Consider the following 8,481-nt stretch of genomic DNA (forward strand, 5'->3'; position numbering starts at 1 on the left):
GTCTGCAGTAAAGTTCCTTTTTTTAAACAGTGTTTCAGTGCTGTACAGACATTCTATGTCTATATACGTTTCTCCAGATACAAATGTACCAGCTTCACATCTTTTTTTTTTTTTTTTTTTAACATATTCTCATTTTCTTGATCTTTCATGAACATTTCTCTAGTGTGGGTGTTTTTATATATACACACACCATTGAAATCTCATTCTTAAGTAATATTCATGTTATTGAATAAAAGGCCAACATATAAATCTATTACAACAGAATGCTGGTCACTGAAAAGATTATCATCACAACTGAAGTGGCAGGAAGCAATTAGCTGATCTGAAGTAGATGCTTTCAGCTGCTGTTTGATATTTGCTTAATAATGATGAGCGAATACAATAGCTTAAGATAGAGTTCTATGAAGCCTGCGGAACTGATTCCAAATCACATATAAATATATGCAGAGTAGCTCGAGTAGCTTGCTGTGGAGTCTCTGGTTAATACAGATACATACAAATGAGCTAATCGCCTGTTGTTAGCTGGAGGTGGTGGATTTCTCTGTAAATAGTGGGGAACAGAATGAGACTGAAAGAGGTTTATGCTAGCCCATCCACGGGAAAAATAAAACATTTGCACGAGTCTATAAAATGAATGGTTCTGTTTGTGTGTGTCAGAAAGAATTGCATACCAGTTTGCTAGAGCACTGCCAAGAACACCATGGTCTGAGTTTATTAAGATAATCTATATCCATCTGGGTGGATTACTTTACAAATAGAGAAACAAAAGGATATTGCTTTTTGTGTGTGTGCATCCTTGAGCATCAAGCTAACTACTGTCACCACAATCTAAGGAAAAGCAACAGTGCAAATCCCAACACCAATGTCTTTCTCTGTTCCAACAACATCAGCTGTTTATCTTTGATTGTCATCATATTGATCCAATGCTTTACCATACAATTCCTAACTGCAGTCCACCCCCAACAAAAAAAAAGTTAAAGGTACCGTAGCACATGACATTGTACTTACCTTCAAAGGTAACCATGGCGTAACATTATTGTAAGATAGCAAAATTCTGCACCATGTTTTGAAGAAAGTGTAGTTCTACATCTCTGCAAAGGCTGAATACACATTAATACATGATATTTTACTCTTAGTGTCTTTGAACTGAGGTGCCAAAATCTGCTGTTAAAGGTTAGACCAGCTCCTCCAGCAGCATAAGCCTTGATACTCGGCTTCCAATTTAGCTGAGACACTGAAATCCTACTAAGCAATTATATTGCTAAGCAGAACAAGTAAAAAAAAAAAAAAAGTAATTAGTACCTCTTGTACGGAAGTGAGTAATAAATATGATTTATCACACATACAGTGACAGAAGCATAATTAGTAACCTGATAGCCAGGTCTTGTTTTTACTCACATATGCTTAAGTACCATAATTGTCAAGCATTCATCGGGTATTAAAAAGTGTGCAGAGTACCATTCTCAAGCTGTGGTTTTACATACCCTGTGCTTTTACTCAACGACATGAATGAAAGAGCTTAAAACGACAACCGCAGCCCCCTGCAGGGCAGGTAAATAAACAGAGTCTTTCATAGAACACAGACAGGCTCAAGTCAAGAGATCCTCTTGAAGTGTACTGCGCTCATCCATTATTCCTCTGGAGTAAGCCACCTTCACAGTAGTTCTTATAAAGCTTACTACTGTAGTTCAAGCCTGTTTTGGGGTTATTGTTATACTTTGTATCAAGTAGTTTTATTTTCATTAATTTGCACTTCACTGTAGCTTTTCCTATTCTTTATGCCTGAACTGTTTGTTCCAATGTAATGCTATAGACATTCATTATTCAGTGTACGGGGATATATTATCCAAAATGGAACTTCTTAAGTTCCATCCATAAATGAGTTAATGAATATGGCCTTCAAAAAAAACAGTCCTTAACAAAAAAGAGTTCTTAAAGCTTCGTGAATAGGGCCCCGTGCTCTCGAAAGTCTGATTGCAAGAGTGTATAATGTTGGCACATGAGCATTTCCATTTTTTGCTCTCCTGATATTTTCGTCCCGCTTCTCCCTCCACTCCACCTGCTTGCAATGTGGATAGTGCTGTTCTGATTATTCTCAATAGAAGTCTGAGGCAAAATGTCATAATTACAAAGACAACAAGCATTGAATAATCAAAAGGTTACTGGTACTCTGGAGATGAGTGGCCGCAGATCTCTACTGGAGAAGAGCTAAAGAGGACTGTGGCAAGATAGAGTCAGGTATGAGACTCACAGGCTTGGAAGCTGAAGTTTAAAGTGCTGGTGCGCACGTTTATTGACAAAATAAGCAAAACACAGAAACAAATTAAAAAGGCCCAGTGGCCAGAACAGGTTTTCACAAAAGCTAACAAAAGTGTTCAGGCTGGGCAGAGCCTTCAATGAACTTTACTTACTAGTTCTTCTCTCCACATAGCTGGGCTTTATATAGCATGTGACTGAGTAGTTGATTGAAATCTCCCAGCCACACACTCACATTGAGTTGGCAGGGGTGGGTTTTAACATCAGTTTATTCATACAAAGTCAATAGGTGTATACAGAAATAAGAAACAACCCATGGACACAGTACTGTTCCTCAGAATTGGCAGACCACAGAAAGGAAGTTCCTTCTCTCTAGTTATTATAACGCACACAGCTGCCGTGTTGGCGTCTGTAATTGGCATAACATTCTGGACAGGAGCGGACCACAATTACAGGTTAACAGAGACTTCTAAAGAAAGCTCTCTATTAATCTCCTTCCGTTATATCTGCGGTGCTATTCATTCAAGATTTATCTCCTTCCACCAGGAACACTGCTCCATCGCAGCTAATAATTCACATAATCTTCTTTTTTACTTTTACAAAAAAAATAGCAGCTCTTAGCATTTTCTTTACAAATGTTTAAATCAGCAGAATCTGTATGGGCACCACTTGTGGATTAGCGGGGGTCAGAACAGTACATTACTGACACAGTATAAGAACAGAGAGCTACATTTAGTGACAAAGATTCACGGTCTACTAAATCCGAGTAAGGGTCTCCTTCAGCACAGTTTATAAAAGGTATCTTTAAAATGTTCAAACCAGCAATTGCTTGGTTGACTATAAAGTTACAGAAGAGTATCAACTGGCTTGGCAACAGCATGCCTGTTTTCATATTCTCTATCAATGTGGGTGACGGGGATTCCTCTTATCCGCTTTACAAATCAGCTTCCAGCGCAGCTCTCCTCTCGTAAAAGCGTCTGTTAAAGCCAACCTTGATCTCCTCGAATAAACAAGGTCGACGATGGTCAGATTTCAAACCCTTTATCAAGGAGATTGGGAGATGGCATCACAGATAACATCCCATAGATCATCGACAGTCCGAAGCCACCTTATCTCATCTGCGTATTACACAAATGAACAGCCTGCCACTTAATTCCTTGGTCACACACAGGAATTGGAATGCAAACACACTGCAGTCACAGCCAAAGCTGACCTTGGTCCAGGACATTCCAATAATGTTTCATGCTGCTTCCAGAGCTCAGTCTGTACCGCAGTTAACCCGTTGCTTTCTTGGTAAAATTGTATTAGTGTTTCATAGAAACACTTTTTTTTTTTGTAACGTCAAGGTAATAGAAAAAAAGGACTCCTTTAATAATTAAAAGGATTTTATTATTTTAGATCAAAATTTAAGATTTTATGAAACTGTGAAATAGCTTACAGTTCAAAAAAGAGATTCATATTTGAAGATGTTCGATAATGGGTTTTTAAATGATTCCCTTGGAAATATACTGAATGGTTTTTGGAAGGGTTTGTTTCTGATTAAACTCTAACCAGTGCATATTAGTTCAGAAATACTACCCATATGAGGGTGAATGAATGAGATGTGTTATATATATATTTTTTATGGTATTCACATATAAACATAGCTGGGGAATATAATATCAAATGCAATGTTCTCCATCCGACTTTGTAGAGTTAGAACATAAGAACATAAGAAAGGTTACAAACGAGAGGAGGCCATTCGGCCCATGTTGCTCGTTTGGTTGTTAGTAGATTATTGATTCCAGAATCTCATCAAGCAGCTTCTTGAAGGATCCCAGGGTGTCAGCTTCAATAACATTACTGGGAAGTTGATTCCAGACCCTCACGATTCTCTGTGTAAAAAAGTGTCTCCAATTTTCTGTTCTGAATGCTCCTCTGTCTAATCTCCATCTGTGACCCCTGGTCCTTGTTTCTTTTTTCAGGTCGAAAAAGTCCCTAGGTTCGACATTGTCAATATCTTTTAGTATTTTGAATGCTTGAATTAGGCCGTCGCGTAGTCTTCTTTGTTCAAGACTGAACGGATTCAATTCTTTTAGCCTGTCTGCATATGACATGCCTTTTAAACCCGGAATAATTCTGGTCTTTTAATAGATTTGATTCCCATAAAAAGACTCTTTGCTTGACCAGTGTCTTAAACTCCCTGTACCAGTATATTAACAGTCTGCCGGACATGCCCCACAGCAAGGGGGCAAATGGGAAGGTTTGTGAGCTGTTGTAAAGTGCAGATTGTAATGTTTGTTGCAGAATGATTGTTCATTCTTTGCAGGTTAAGATTGATTATTGTGCATGTGGCCACGTTAATAGCTGATTTGTACATGTATTGTAAGTTGATCAACAAGGAATACACAATGCTATTGAAATTGTGAACATAGCTGTGGTGGTTTGGACCTCAGGGACTGGAACTGTGCACCCCTGGTTTGGAACGGTTTCAGTATTCTTCTAGGTGTGCACGATACTGAAAGTCAAAACCATACTGCTGGTATTCAGGATGAAAGATGAGCAAACAGTTGTGTTATTACAACACACCCGTAAACGTGTTATTACACTGTAGCTACGTCATCTTACGTGTAATTACTGTGCTGCTACAGAATTACGGTGCAGTTAGAGGCACTTCAAGTAAAGTTTTGAAATATGTTCAGTTCATTTTTTAGCTAAGAATGATAAACGTTTGCCTAGTCCACCTTTTGGCCAAATAGTGACCTTTACTATTAGAGAGGTAGAGGAAGGGAAGAGGAATAAGTGTGTTTAAATAACCTATGGTCTAATCTACTTGGATTCCATAGATAGAAAATCAGATCAAATGAACGATAGAAAAGAGCAAGGCTTTGTTTCCCTGCACTATGCATTATGTATTATAACGTTTTGTTTATGCATTGGTAGCAGCAGTTATGCCGAGCCCTTGCTGATAATGAGCTATCGCTACTCTAATTGTGATGGCTTTTTCCCCTCTTTTTTTCCTATGGGGTTTAAACGCGTGACATTATTCTAGCTGCCTGTGTGCAAAGCCATTTGTCATACGTCACAGTATGTAGCCTTGACACTGTTGGCATTATCCTCCCATACAAAGACTTAATTTCATGATTGCATCTTAACTGTGATTTTTTTTTATCCTGGTTAATTGCTGTTATTACAATAACATCCTGCAAAAAAAAAAAAAAACAAAAAAAAAAAACACTTTTAGTTGAGAAAACCGCTATAGTTTTGTAGGCATTAGGCACAATTCAAAAAAGTTTAACAAATGCTTAAAAAAAAAAAAAAAAAAAAGTGTGTACTTTATAGGATATTTTCAATTAATTTACCTTACCGGTAATGCCAAAACAAAACAAAAGGAAATCTAGTTAGAACTCTGCAGGTGTATCTGTTGCATAGACCTGCCAGTCATCAACTTCTCATTTCATTTAAAGATGAATTGTGCTGCACAGCTGAACCATAATCACCTTGGACACATGAACCAGACACTTCAGTGATCGCGCAATAAAACTCAAAAGGAGATAACATCTGAGAGGCTGGTAAAAAGAAGAAGTCCTAATTGTGAACAGGGGTCATTTAATTGAATCCATTTCACAGAGTGATTACTTTTTAAGTATGTTCACAATTCATAGTCCTGTCAAATAATTGCTTTTCAGATACGATGACAGATTATGAACCCAGGTTATGGGTGCCAAAAGCAACTGGGCTATTTTTAGATATCTATTTTTGAATATGTGATTTGCAATATGACAGGATGATGTAATTTTAAAAGTAAAGTTCAATAAAACCATTTATAAATACATGATCGAGCTAAACATAAATCTGCCTTTCACTGGTTTATTGGGCCTGTCTGGTTTAGTTTTTGACACCTACTCTTGTCATATTAATAAGAGGACCTATTAACACAATTGATTGCTTGGACATTTTAGACAGCAGTTAGGAAACTAGTAGCAAGTAAAACAATGATCAAACAAATGCTGATTTTGAAAGTGTTTTGTGAATGATGGGTTAATTCTTACTCTACTACACTGTGAAGATCCTAGCATCATTGTTCTCCGGGGTCCCTAAGCAATACACAAATCCAACTCATTGATGGCTCAATCCATACTGAAGTGGAGATGAGGGTTGAGATACAGCTCCACTGTCATGCTGTTAGGAGAAAGGTGACTAAATTTATGAACACAACACTGTTCGTTTTACTTCAAGGGGGTTTTGACACAATGAATTACAGATAGGATGTTGAGTGACCCTCCGGTGTTTTCATCCAATAACAGATCCTGTACTGATGTGCAACTATCGGACCTCTGGATGGTGTCAACAATGAAACACATACAAGCACGTTGCATTGACAGTGGTGCACTCACTAGCTGTAGCAAAGAGGCCACTGATATGATGTGGTCTCTCCAAAGTGTGTGATTGCATCAATGTTAAAAAGGTCATCAATAGAACTCACGGGCAGTTCAGAGCAACAGAAGGCTGTTATTGAAGTTTTTTTTAATGATCTTTAACAAGGAGGAAAGGTTTTTAACAAATCACACTGATATCAGTGGAAGGTTTGATTTTGCATGTTCATGTAATTATGATATTTTCTGATTCTGTTCCTGTACTTATACAATAAACTGTCATTTTTTTTTTCCTCGCTAGATTCTGGATACTAATTGCATAACAAAATATCATGGGGTAGAGAAACCCCACTGCCTGTTATCAAAATAAAAACCATTTTCTCATGTTCAACACTTAAGTCTTTGTGAAATAAACTGCAGCTGTCAATGTAGTGTCATATCCTCTCCCTATGTTGCACACAGCAGGGTTGATCTGGGGTTATGCAAGCTGTTTTAGAGCATTAGGATTATACACCCTGCAGAGAATATGTTTCTGAGATGTTTTATCCACTGAAAACCTCTGGAGGACAAGGAGAGGTGAATTGTGGCATCCCACTCTAACACAGAAAGATGAGTAATTGAACATCAACATAAGTCTTGTTCGGTTAAATTAAAAAACCTGGCAGTTAGTTTCAACCAGAAGCTCCCAGTCTCTCTCTAATAAATTGCAAATGTTCTGGGAGCAATAGAGAGTCTAAAGGCCAATATACCCTGTTGGAAATGAGCTCATATCAAAGAGGACTTTTGCAGAAGCTGCAGTGAATAGACGGCCCAACAGTGGCATTAAGCAACTCTGCATTATTTAAATCCCCGCCTGGATAGACTGTCGTTTCAAGGACTGTCTGTCTGGGTTTTACTGACAAGGCTGTCCATCTTGAAAGGCTTCGCTGACATGCAAAGATTTCGAGTTTTTCAACCTGATGCAGACCGATAACTCTAGGGAATTGTGAATGCCCAGGATTGTAGCTGCAAAAAACCTCACTTCTGAAGATGAGCTTACAGTGTTTATCCTTGCATAGGGTTAATGTGCAGGGGCCATGTGAAAACACAATGAGCAAGGCAAAAAATCCTACAGTGTGGACCTTTGGGGTTTAAACTAGGTAGCAATGTTAAAAGAAACGCAAACATGTCAAGTGTTCAAACCAGTTGCAAGGTAATCAAATGTTTAATATTATAGCCTTGAACGACATGATGGATTTGCTCTGTGATGCACTGTCCTGTAAGATCGCACAGTATCTTAAGTGACTGTTTTGGAGTGTTCTATCATCATTACGCACTTCTGTAAAGACTTCTCTGTTCACTTGAGTGTAGTGTTACTTCTGTTTCAGAATTACAGTTTCTTATATTTCAAATTGAAGACACTTCAGTCACTGCCATGCATGTGAAAGAAGATGTTATAGTTGCAAGCGTGTTGTAGTCTCCCCCAGTCATGTGCATTTTAAGGACACTATCTAAACATTGACTGTCCTTTATAAAAGTTTACCACTATAAATTTGCAATGTCATTTTATCCCATACGTTCGTACTATGTGGATAAATAAAATCTATAGACATGTTAATAATTGTGCTGTTAGCAGTTATTGATTAAGATTAGACATAACAATACAGAATGAAAATATAATGCAATACAAATAACGTTTATAATATCAATTATTACATGATTAATAGATATTATTGCATGAATCTCATCTAGCATACAATCTCTGCTTATTTTTCAAAGAACTGCAAGTCATGACATTCATTTTGACCGCTGTTACTTCTCCACTACTCTCTGTGTCACACAGTTCCCACCTATCTCAGGATCAAACAGAATCCTAGATGAAACGATTGGG

This window comes from Polyodon spathula, chromosome 19, assembly GCF_017654505.1.
Source record: "Polyodon spathula isolate WHYD16114869_AA chromosome 19, ASM1765450v1, whole genome shotgun sequence".
Classification (NCBI taxonomy): domain Eukaryota; kingdom Metazoa; phylum Chordata; class Actinopteri; order Acipenseriformes; family Polyodontidae; genus Polyodon; species Polyodon spathula.